The following is a 13272-nucleotide window of genomic DNA, read 5'->3' as shown; positions in this document are numbered from 1 at the left end:
CTGATGTCAGATGCTTAACCAACTGAGCCACCCAGGTGCCCTTGTGCATCTTACATATAGGTAGTATTAGATTTAACAATTTGGAGATCATTAGTGGCCTTGATGCAAAGAGTGTCAGCAGAATGCTGGAGCAAATGCTGATTAGAATAAGTTTAAAGGAGAGTATATCCTTTGACTATGAAAGAATTAGCAGCAATAGGAATTACCCTTCAACTACAAATAACTAAATGCATGATAAAATAGATGAAACAATGGTTTTCAGACATTGGACAAAAGATAGCACAGGACTCTGGTCACTGAGAGAAGGGAGATGAGATGAGCTTTATGATCTCCCAGCTTATTGTTTACAGCCAGTTTTCAGGTCATACTCTAGGGAGGGGGAGCCCAAAGAGCCTAACACTCCTACTGAATTGAAGAGATTAAGATCAAAATTCAGGGATATCAAGATAGCTAGGATTTTTAAGGCAACATACTGAAAAGGAGGTGCTTCACAGAGAAAAGCCCTAAAGATATCCACAGGAACCCTCTAGAGTCTTTGGCTAATATTGATCTGCACTTAAATGAGAGAAACTCCCCAAGGCCAGGGAAAAGAGCCAGAACAATTTCTGGAGATTGCATAGTGTTGGAAGGCAATCATGTTCTCACCAATCAAAATGAGGAGATCCCATAATACATTGGTTGGAGTCCTCAGAAGGGTCTTGGCTTAGTGATAGAACTAAATTAGTCCAGAATAAAGCCTGTTCTGGACCCACTCTAAGAAAGCTTAAAAGCAAACCTTTTTCAAAAGGATCAAAATTATCCACAAGTACCTTAATTGGATGCCAGAAAAAATTCAACAATCTTTAATGGAATACAATACAGTACAGTAATAAGTAAAGCAAAATTCACAACTCTTCATCCAATTAAAAATTACCAGGCCTTCAGAGGCACCTGGTGGCTCAGTCAGTTAAGTGTCTGACTCTGGATTTCAGCTCAGGTCATGATCTCACAGTTTGAGGAATTGAGACCTGTTGCACTTCTAGTGCACAGCCCGCTTGTGGTTCTCTCTCCCTCTCTTTGCCCCTCCGCTGCTCTCTCTCTGTCTCAAAATAAATAAATAAACTTTTAAAAAATTACCAGCCCTTCAAAGAATCAGTAAAATGTGATGTACAATCAGATTAAAAAACAATCAATAGAAACAGAACCAAAATGACAGGGATCATGGAATTCATAAACAAGGACCTTAAAACAAGTAATATAAATCTTATAAACATGATCAAGGATGTCAAGAGAAATGTAAACTTAATTAGGAGAGATATGCAAGATATATATATATTTTTAAAAACCAAATATAATTTCTAGAAATAAAAAAAATACAGTACTGGAAAGATAAGTGAATTTTAAGACACTGTAAAAGAAAGTAAACTTGAAGCACAGAGGGAAAAAAACCCACAACCTCAATGAATTGTGGGGCTAATAAAAGTGTCTAATATATGTATAATTGGAGTCCCAGTGGAGAGGAGACTTGGGGAAGAGAAGAGGACATAAAATATAACTGAAGAAATAATGACCAGAAAAAAATCCAAATTTCTTGAAAGTGACAAACCCATAGACATAAAAAGATCAAGAAACCCCAAACAGAATAAACATAAATTAAAATGCTTTAAGGTATATCATGATCAATTGTTGAAATCCAGTGATAACAGGAAAAATCTTTAAAGCAGCCCAGGGAAACAAGACAAGAACGACAGCCGACTTCACACCAGAAGACAACAGCACAGTATCTTTGAAGTGCTATAAGAAACAAAATCACATCAATCCAGAATCCTATGCCCAGTGAAAATATTTTTCAAAAATAAAAGCAAAATAAAAACATTCTAAGACTGCTCTTACTTCCTGACTCTACCACTGTGATGAATGCAGTTGACTCTGTTCCTCAGCAGTTTTCTCACAAGACTTTCAGGATCGAGCAATTCTTGGCCAAGAAACAAAAGCAGAATCATCCCATTCCCTAATTTGGATGGATTTGGATGAAAACTGGTAACAAAATCAGGTACAACTCCAAGAGGAAACACTGGAGAAGAACCAAGCTGGGTCTCTGAGGAATAGCACATGAGATGGCATACATATTGTATCTGTATTATAGTCAGTAGTGTCTTATCATATCAAGCTGAAAACATCACAACTATCTGAACAGTCAGATGTATTTTATTGGGAAAATGATTTTTCTCTGTGTTTCTATGCTTCTTTCCTGTTAGATTGGTTCAGTAATAACTATGTGAGATCTTCTGTTTGAAAAAAAAAATTTAAGGCCAACAAAAGCTAAGATTGTTTATTGCCAGTAGCCCTATGCAGAAAGATATAATAAAGGATTCTTGGATGTACACAGAGAAAGAAGAATGCCAGAAATGGTAAATATGTGCATAAATACAGAAGTGTTTTCTTATTAAAAAAATTCTTTAAAATATAATTATTTAAAGCAAATCTACCAGCAATGTATTACAGGCATACATAGAAGCAAAGTATATGAGAACAACAGTACAAAGGAAGAGGGCAGTTTGGAAATATACCATTGTAAGCTTCTTAAATTATATGTGATATGGTATAATATTTTTCAAAAGTAAACTGTGATATATTAAAGATGTATACTGGACTCCCTAGAACAACCATTAATCGAAAAAACCAAAACAAGTATAATTCGTAAACCAATAGTGGAGATAAAATGGAATCATTAAAAAAAAGGCAGGATAAAAGGTGTGTGGAAACATTTTGCAGGTGATGGACATGTTCTATAACTTATTGTGGTGGTTGTTATATGATGTTTACATTTTTCAAAAACCAACAAATTGGTGAATTTTATTGTATGTAAATTATACCTCAATGAAGATAATAACAAGAGAGAATGGAAGGAGAGAAATTGACAACTGTGAATACAGACAAGTACTTAAAGAGTTTTGCTAAAAGGGGATACTTGTTGGCAAGGGAAGGGTCAAGAGAAAATACTTTTATTTTTAACATGGAGAGACAGCAGTATGTTTGTATGCTGATGGGAATGATGCAGTAGAGAGAAAATGATAATGTAGAAGCAAGAGAGCAAATTGCTGGAGTAATATCCTTGAGGTAGACCATTCATCTATGGTAACAGTTGGGAAGACAGAATATAAGAGCAGTTAAGACAGTGTTGTGGTGGTAGAACTCTATGGATTCTCTCCCTTCTGGTTACTTCAGTTTTGGTGAAATAGGAACCTGAGTTTAAGACTGGGGAGCGGGGGAAGTGGGGGAGAGGTGGGAAGTTGATGAGAAACAAAATAGTATGAAACAGGCAAGGAGGATAATGGGAGGATGACTGGTCTAGAGATATCTAGCATGATGGCCTGGAAACATTAAGGACTCATTTGAAGTTGGTGGCCATAAATTTATTATTTTTGTTTTGTTTTGTTTTAAATTAATTTTTTAAATTTCAAGTTAACATACAGTGGTTTCAGGAGTAGAACCCGGTGATTCATCACTTCCATACAACACCCAGTGCTCATCTTAACAAGTGACCTCTTTAATGCCCATCACCCATTTAGCCCATCCCCTCACCCAACACACCTCCATCAACCCTCAGTTTGTTCTCTGTATTTAAGAGTCTCTTATGGTTTGCCTGCCTCTCTCTTTTTTATCTTATTTTCCTTCCCTTCCCCTATGTTCATCTGTTGTGTTTCTTAAATTCCACATGAGTGAAATCATATATTTCTCTGCCTGACTTATTTCTCTTAGCATAATACACTCTAGTTCCATCCACATTGCTTCAAATGGCAAGATTTCATTCTTTTTGATTGGCCATAAATTTAAAGTGAGACCAGTCGATATGATTCTGTGTTTTTCTCTGGCCATATTGTGATGACCACAGGTGCAGAGTAGATAGAAAGTTGGATTCTACAGGAGTTACAGATTTTGCCTTGAGTACAATGAAGTGAGAGGGGTCAGAAGGCTGAGGATATGTTCAAATGATAACGCTTGTTGAGGAATTTGAGTTGGGTAAGGAGGAAAATGAGGGCGTCAAAGGATTGGGGGATACTGAAGGGTGGGAGAACCAATGGATTGGAATCAGAAGCCTTAAAGATGTACATACCACTTCAGTCAGCAATCCATATTTAGGAACTCATCCTTAGCAAATATTGATATAGATGCACCATACCTATAAGAATGTTCATTTCAGCATGTAACGGTAAAAATTATATTATATAATACAATTATACAAGTATTTTAAGTTGAGAGCTGATTGAATAAATCTTGGTCCTAAATTAAAAGCAGGTTTTGTGTGGTTGTATGATTATCTGTCAGGTAATATACAAGGCTATGCTGTGGATTTAGCTGGAAGCTGGATCAATGAATTTATTTCCTGGCATTCCAAATTACTGTTGCTTGTCCTTCCATTGCTCTAATACCCATATTATTTTATAATTAGACTCTCTAGAATAATAAGGAATAAAGTAAATGAGAATGCAATTAGTCCTCGCAATGGTTTTTATCACCTACAGATTAGTCATAGAAGAGTGGCCTCCACGGAAATAGCCCTCAAATTGAGCAGGTAAACACAGTGTCCTTTTTCAGTCCTGATGATCATTGTTCATGGTGCGTTCTGGTGCCCTCCTACTTGACTGTAAAGTTGGGTGTTGACCACTCTCCCGAAGGTCACCGAGAGCCTACGGTTTGGGGTTTTCAAACAAACGGGAAAATACCTAGCTCCTCTTCTGGAGTCTATAGCAAAGAACATATAGTATGTATAGCATATATTTTATAGTATGAATTGTCACACTGTGATATTTCTTCTTCTGGAAATGTAAAGGAATAATAACAAATAATAATTGTAAGCATATATAATGTTCGGTCATAAATTAGACATGTGTGAATCACAAATGTGGTAGATTGTTTCACTATTAAAAAATATCCATTGTCCCTCTCTCCCTGTTGATATTAAGCCTGACCATGTGACTGCTTTAGTTATTTAAATGTGAGAAATGATATATGCCCTTTTCCATCAGAAGCTTTAACAGCCATTGTATGATTCTGCCATGTTCTCTTTCTCCTCTGAAATGTCCTATATGGGGGATTATTCCTTTTGCCTAAGTATGAATGAAAACAAAACAGTGAAGGGCTGTAGGGACATGTAACGTAAATAAGAAACAATAGTTTGTAATTAAGCTACTGAGGTGTTGGGGTTATATGTTCATAAAACTTAGTCCAAGCTGACTTCTATGATAAACTAAACAAACCGAACATTACACTGGATGTATGTAAAAGCCTTAAGTGCATTCTGCAGAATGGAATAAGGACTACATTTATTCAGTGTCAACTATCATACACTATCCATGCATTCAATACTCATATTTTTTTTTTTTATTTTTTTTTTATTTTTTTTTTTATTTTTTTTTTTAAAAATTTTTTTTTTTCAACGTTTATTTATTTTTGGGACAGAGAGAGACAGAGCATGAACGGGCAAGGGGCAGAGAGAGAGGGAGACACAGAATCGGAAACAGGCTCCAGGCTCCGAGCCACCAGCCCAGAGCCCGACGCGGGGCTCGAACTCACGGACCGCGAGATCGTGACCTGGCTGAAGTCGGACGCTTAACCGACTGCGCCACCCAGGCGCCCCTCAATACTCATATTAACCATATGTGATACATGGTGGTATCTCTAGATGAAGATTGAAGGGAACAAAGCTAGTAGTAATTTCACACAGTTGGTATGACAGCCAACATTCAATTGTTTCTTTCCAAATCAAAGCTCTATCAATTCCCAAATCCACATTCTTTGCACTCTTTCATACTGCCTTCTGAGTAAAGGAATTCTGAGTTTAGTTGCAGCTTTAGGTAGTATGGACCTAGGTGAATTCTTTACTTGTATTCCAACTAGTGTGGGAAAAATTTGTAGACAAGGTAGGAGTTCTACAATTGGAGCCATGTGCAGAAAGAAAAAGAGCTAGACTTGTAGTATAGGGCATTTCTCAGCAAAACACAGGCTAAAACCAAGTTCCAAGGCAGGAGTATGATGGCTGGATGATGAAGCACAATAGACTTTGAGATGGTCTGCAGATTCCAAGCTTTAGCGTGTGAGAGTTGTGGCAGGTGAGGCAGTCTTGCTGAAGACCCCCTAGAAATAGAATGAAGGGAAGTCCTGAAGAGTCATGGGGTTATGGGATGGTAGAACCTTGTTAAAGTGACCATAGATAGCTATGTTCATAGGATTAAGGGTCAACTTAAAGAGAATTAATTTGGATCTTGGGGGTAAGTATTTTGGCCCTGGTCTTTCTTACATGCAATGATGATCTATTACCACATTTGTGCAGAACTATGGAGGTATTAGCTGCTAGGAAGTTAGAGTAATCAACCTTCTTTGGATCCCAAATCCCCACACTTATATTCCTATGCTTAGACAAGTTTCTTAGCCTCCCTCTGCTGTCTACAGATTAGCTGGTGGAGGCATCACATAGTGGCAATGATGGGAGAAAGCTCATGTTAAATAGTCTGCAAAGGTGCCTTTTCAGAGGGCCTGAAGGCAACTAAACATTCTAACATCAATTTAGAATAAATCATTCCTTTGCCTTCTAAGGCTTCACAGACATGGGTTTTGGGTAGTGAGCTTTCTGAAGCCTTTGACTGACTGGAAGCTGGTGAATTACAGCTTCCCTGGAAACCTTATTGCCCTGTTTGAACTCATGCCAAGTTTGAAACAAACAGCCAGATTCTTCTGTCCAAGTCCTTTTGTGCTGCTTCATAGTCTGGTTTTTACCTTGCTAATGGCAGAAATGGCTGTGACTCCCAATGCATGACTCTTGATAGGGGGAACAATCTGAGGCTGCAGAGAAGAAGGAACTGAAGGATAAAGGGGGATTGTTCTTTCCAAACATATATCATCTCTATCATTTCTCTTTGTGGTTATAATCTGCAGTGACACAAATGAGATTTCCCCCCTGTACTTTTAATAGCTTACTTGAGTATCCTACTCATTATACTATTGTATTAACAAGAACTCAAGTGTCATATGAAAATAGCTACATTTAAAATCATAGCTTATTTATACATTTCTGTATTTTTCATATTATCTTACAAAGAAAATATGTTAGTTCTGGAGAAAACCAGTATTCATCCTAAGTAGGTCTGACAAGTGAGGTTATAAATTAGAGTTTTTCTTTCTCATTAAAAGAACTGAACATTCCCCAAATCTGCTTCATCTCCACTTACATATGTATCACATGCATGTATAAAATATTGACAAACTTAAAATTTTAAGGTTAGCAGGACAGTCGTGGAATTAGGTTATTCAGTTGGTCGGCATACCTAATGTATTTGAGGGCACGTTCACGTTCCTCTCAATCAGTGACAAGTTAGGTGAAGAAAGAGAACATTCTTGTCATGTTTCCCGGACAACAAAATTCTGGGAGCTCTATTTTATTCAGTTAGTCCCCTCTGGCCCCCATACACCAAAATGGATAAAATGATTACCTTAAGATAATGTTTCATCTGCAAATATAGAAAATAAGAAAATCCTACCCTATCTCTACATTTTGGCTCAAAAATGTAGCATTTCCTGTAGTGAATCAGGAGCACCATTGACTGAGTCCATCAGTGTGATTAGGCAGTAAAAAGAGTTTCCCAGAAAGGCAGTTACTTCTTTACTCCCCACACCAGGTTTCTTTTGTCATTTCCTGATATGCTGTGTTTCTTGCTCTGTATTTCAATTTTATTGTAAAAAAAGCTCTTGTCATTGCACTAATGCTTTTCTGACAGATTCTGACCCTGACATATGATGATTCAGGTTGCCTCTAGTTGAGAATTTACCTCCCAAGATATAATGTAAATGTAAGCCGATAACTTCCTTACGAGGAAGAGCTGATTGCTAAACACATTATCCTTCAAAAAAGCTGGAGGAGGAAGGTGTAACAGACATCTCAGGTGAGAGATTCAAAGACCCTTTTAATGGATTGTTTCACTTTTGTCTCCAGTTTAATTTGCAAACAGCCTCCATTACCCTCCTAGTAAATTCTGCCAAGTATGCTATCCAGCCCCTAGGAAAGAAGGAATGGGTGGGGGGCAGTTGGTATTGGAAGGAGAGAAAAGGGACCATCCAATTCAGAGCTTTTAGCTAGGAAACCCATTTGAAAACCTGTTGACTCATAAAAGACCACCCAGTCAGAATGCAGAAGGAAATTAAGCATGACCAAGGTCCCCTCAAATGTTCTTCCCATAACACTACTCACAGAAGCTATATTGAAACTACAGGATCTTTTGAAATTACATGACCTCAATAAGACCTAGAGATTTTTATTGGTCCATAGGGCAGGGTATTGAAAAGAAAATGTGCTTTTACCTCTAAAATACGATGTTACCTTTCTGGATAAACAATAAAAATTTTCCACTGGACATGGTTAGAAAAAATAAGAATCCCTGTGTTTTTGAAATTTGGGGGTACATGTGTGACTATTTAATAGTCTAATTGATTCTTCCTGGTTAAATCACTACTCTATGGATCAGCATTGAAGAGAATGCTGTTTGTTTTGTTATTGAGCATGAATGGTGGGTACAAAGAAGAAAGGGGAATGTCATATACCTTTAGTTATTAATCTGGAGTGGGGGATTAAAGGTGAGTTAACAGATGCAGAATTAGAATTCTAAAAATAATTAAGGAACCATTTAGTAAATCCTTTTCTACATCGTGATTTGGGAAAATGATGAGTGACCTAGAACAATAAAATTTCTCATGCAGATTTTGAAGAGTAAACAATGCAATCACATCCATAGAAATGATCATGCCCGAGGGAGGGAGAGTACTTTCTCAGCATTTCAAAAAGTCCTCTGACTATTGTTCCTGTTCACAGATAACCTGCTTAGGCTGGTTAACTGAAACATGCAGAACAGATAAACATGGTTAACAAACTATTTAACCATGCTAAGCCAATAATTATCTTGCCTGAACATTTTATTCCTAAGTCTAAAATGCTTTAAAGTAGTAAAGTGTGTGTGTGTGTGTGTGTGTGTGTGTGTGTGTGTGTGTGTGTGTGTGTAAGAGACAAGTTAATTGTGTGTGTAAGAGGCAAGAGAATAACAAACATCTAAACACCATTGTTAGAAAGGAAGGTATAGGTTAACCCAGGCTCAAACAACTTCCTTCTACCCATCAGTAGCACATTATCTAAGATTCTAAAGTGCTAAATTGGTCAGATAAGAGACTTGCTAAGATGTAAGATCCTCTGAACAATGAGAAAAGAAAATTGAAGTGAAAATTGCAATCTCCACCCACAAGACACTTAAGTGAGATGAAAAGTGTTTACAGTGGAAGAAAAGAGAGAAAATGTGAAGAGGATGATATTTAATAATAAAGATAACACTGGAGACCCAGAAGGGAGAAAGATGATTGGGGAAAGGGCTAGCAAAGCCAAAGTCATAAAGCTCCGCAGGGGTCTGGGCCTGGGGGTTGGGAGAGCTTAGAGGAGCTTATCAGAGTCAGCAGTGACTCTGCCAAACCCTGAGTGGACAATTGGTTTCAAGGAAGCAGCAGCAGCAGCAGCAGATGTTTTTCTGGAAGAAGAATGGTGGAATGATAGTCACAGGAAAATATTGTGACCTGCAACAAGAGCTGTGTTTCACTGACAGCTGGGCGAGAATGCATACAAACGAACACAGGGGAAACACAGAGGCTGTGTGCAAAAGCCGGAGGTTTGGCAGATGAGGAGAGAGGGAGGGAGGAAGGCAAAAACAGACACGGAAAGATGCTGAAGAACACGTCTCTTAGAGAAGCATCTGTAAGGTAATGAGGACTACCCACTGGGAGAAATAAAATATAAAGAATGGGAAATGGGTCTGCCACGTAGTGAAACATGTGGGATCTGAAACTAGAATGCTCTCGTTCAGACCCTCTCTTGTCACTCACTGGTTGTGTAACCCTGGACAGGTTACTTATAACCTCTTTGGCCTTTAGTTTCCTCATCTGTAAAGTAGGAATAGCAGTACCATCTCATGGGGTTGTTGTGAAAACTGAATGAGTTTACTGAGTAAAAGAACTTAAAATATTGCCTGGTGTCCGGGAAACATCAATAACATTAGCAACTACCGTGATGTCATGTCAACAGCTTCTGTGCACAGCCCGTGGTATCCATAAGACTAATTTATGATGAGGGCGCCTGGGTGGCTCGGTTGGTTAAGTATCTGACTCTTGATTTCAGCTTCAGGTCATGATTTCACGGTTCTTGAGTTAGAGTCCTGAGTCTGAGCAGAGCCTCCTTGGGATTCTGTCTCCCTTTCTCTCTGCCCCTCCCCTGCCCACACTCTCTCTTTCACAAATAAATAAATAAACATTAAAAAAAAAGACTAGTTTCAGATAGTTGGGTACTTTATATATTGTCACAACAAGATCACAATTGTCCTCCTTAAAGGCAGTTTGCATGGTGGCTAAATGGGAATTAAACTAAGGATGATGGTAACATTTTAGGAAGTTTACAACTGCTTTAGACAAGTCACTTACCCCCAACCATTGAGCCTCAGTTTCTATCTGTAAAATGGGGGTATTATATATACAATACATAAGGTTTCTGTGAGATCAACGGTGAAAGTGCCTAGAACAATGCCTGGAAGACAGTTTCTTTTTTTTAAAATTTTTTTTTTCAACGTTTATTTTTATTTTTGGGACAGAGAGAGACAGAGCATGAACGGGGGAGGGGCAGAGTGAGAGGAAGACACAGAATCAGAAACAGGCTCCAGGCTCTGAGCCATCAGCCCAGAGCCTGACGCGGGGCTTGAACTCACAGAGCGCGAGATCGTGACCTGGCTGAAGTCGGACGCTTAACCGACTGCGCCACCCAGGCGCCCCGACAGTTTCAACACGGAGTGTGAATCTGCCTTGTGATGTTGGTGATGGACGACAGGCTTGAAACACTCTCATCTAGGGAGGAAGATCAAAACTGTTCTCACAGCTACTTGTAGAGAGGCCTTGGGTTTAGCTTCTCTCATCAGAGCTTGGAAGAACTGATCTTTTAGGTCACACAAAAAATTGACATTTACCTTTCTCAGCTTATCTCAGGTGTGAACAGAAGAACATGACAGCCTGAATCTCTAAAATGGGTCAGTAGTGATAGGAATACATTTTAAACTCCCCTACAGCTTTTCCTCTCTAAAGGAAAGGGCCTCAAGGAAAAGGAGCAAGAGTAAGCAGGTAAGAGTTTATACACGAAGGCTCCTGATGCTAAGGTCACATGAAATTTCTGTCCTCCTCCTGCCCAGGACACCAGTTGGCTAGCTGGTGGGCATCTGGCTACGGCTTTGACCACCTCACTAGGAAGCAGTTCTTTCTTAGTGGTTAGACCTCTGGATGAATTTGGCTGAGGACATGCTCTTCCAAAGAGCCTCCTGGGAAGAGGGTCTCTCCATAATTCAGATCCCTCAGTATAGATCTCATATTTAACAGGCTCTCTCCACTTTGCACACCCCAAGACCTACTTTCTCTGGAACTCCAGGAAAAGAAAAGGCAAATGGTGATAATTTTGCACTTTCTCTCAAAGAATATTCAGGTTTTTGCTATCACCAATAGCAGAAAACAAAGCTACAAATCTTTACCTCTATTCTTGGAGAAAACATCCCTTTCTGGAGGAAGGGCATGGAAGAGCCAAGCACCCAGCCAGCTGACCACAGGGCAAGTCCCAACCCAGGCCGTCTTCAGAAATCCTTTCCTCCTTTTCTTTCCCATCTGCTCTGCCAGGGCTAACTGGGAAGCCCCCAGGGTGGTTTCCAATATATGTCTTACAATGTCCAGGCTCCCTCCCCAGCAATCATTTATTAGAAAGAGGTTTTATGATACAAATTTGATAATCTCCCATGCACACTGGCACTGTTCTAATTGAAGTTGTAAGCCCATAAAATTCAAGCCCTTTGTCTTCCTGAAGGCCACAAGGTTTAAAAAGGTTTAAAAAGATACTATTGTCCTCTCTAACACCCACGACATTGTCACCAGGGACTGATTAAACAGAGTCCTGAATCGAAACAGTGCGGATTTTGTCTAGGTCCTTTTCAGGCCTGACAATGCCCTTTTCAGTTCCCAAGACAAAAGGAGGTTTAAGGATCGAGATTCTTCGGAGATAACCGCATCCATATGGAAGGCAAGGTGGCCAGCAGCTGAGACCCAAACACCCCACTCCCTTCCCCCTCAGTCCTCTCTCACTCTCTCCCCACCCCCCAAAATCCCAGGTGATACCGCTGCCTCAGTCACCCTACCTCCTCCTGGGGGGGGGGCGGGGAACCAGGGTCTCCGACGGGCCCAATGACTACTCCTCACAGGCCTCATTGAGCCCTTGCTCCCTTCCCTGGATCTGCTGCCTGAACCTGCTCTCCTCAAGCGCATCTCCCGGCAGTGGGCGCCAGGGAGACAAGTCGTCACTTTCCTGAGAGTAACCACTTGCACGGGAGGCCCTGCCGCTCCGGATACCGGATACCGAGGTGAAGGGCAGTTGCAAACCCGAAGGGTGGAACACTAGATCTCCTAGCCTAGTGTGCATTGGGAGTGCGGGTGAAGCGAGACTCACCAGCAGATCACACACCTACGCTGGCCCACCAGGGCTCTCCAAAGCGATCTTCTCTCAACTGGCAGCCCTGAGGAGGGTCATTCCCCACACCCTTTGATTTCCTCATTGCCCCACCTCCTCCCCATTCCACTCCTGCCAGGTATGGAGCTAAGAAGAGGCAGGAAGTCACAGATGCCAAGCGAGGCATTCGCAGGCTTAATTGGGGTGTATAATGTCTCCGGGTGCTCGGGTGCTCTTCGGGCCCCTGTTTTGGGATGCCGCACTCCAGAAAGGGACATCTTGCAACCAGGCCGGCGCTGCTCCAAAGCAGTACACTCTGCCCCCAGCCCAGATGGCGCGTCTCCAGAGAATCCTTATGGAGACGCTCAGTATGCCCTATCGTGGCCAACCAACCGGGTTGAACTTTTGGTGTCCGAAACGCCAGCAGCTTCGGGAGCCCAGAGGGGCCTCCAAGTCACTTCGGGCCCAGAGCAACCTCCCACTGACAGGGATCCCAGCTGTTTCCTCTGCTTCCCCCCCCCGCCCCCCCCCCCCCCCCCCCGCTCCACTCTCCTTCCACCCTTCTCCCTAATGATCTTCCTAAAGTTGTGTCGACGTTGGCAGCGGCCCTCCCACCCAACCTGGGACAGGGGGAATGTACTGGCGCCCTGCACTCGGGTCTGGAAGCATAGCTTCCACTTATGTTCCCGGCCAGCGCTCAAGGGACCCAACCACACACATTTCACTCTCGAACCACA

The 13272-nt window shown here is 40.9% G+C and overlaps 1 pseudogene; it reads left to right on the top strand.

The window, feature by feature from the left end:
• The first annotated feature begins 1892 nt into the window (after positions 1 to 1892).
• On the top strand, positions 1893 to 2117 carry LOC147580003 (large ribosomal subunit protein eL39-like; annotated as a pseudogene).
• The last annotated feature ends 11155 nt before the right edge of the window (positions 2118 to 13272 follow it).

The sequence above is a fragment of the Puma concolor genome, chromosome B3, assembly GCF_028749965.1.
Source record: "Puma concolor isolate L17-30 chromosome B3, mPumCon1.1.hap2, whole genome shotgun sequence".
In the NCBI taxonomy this organism is placed as follows: Eukaryota; Metazoa; Chordata; class Mammalia; order Carnivora; family Felidae; genus Puma; species Puma concolor.
Note: the sequence above shows the minus strand (reverse complement) of the source record. Positions and strands in the feature narration are given on the sequence as shown.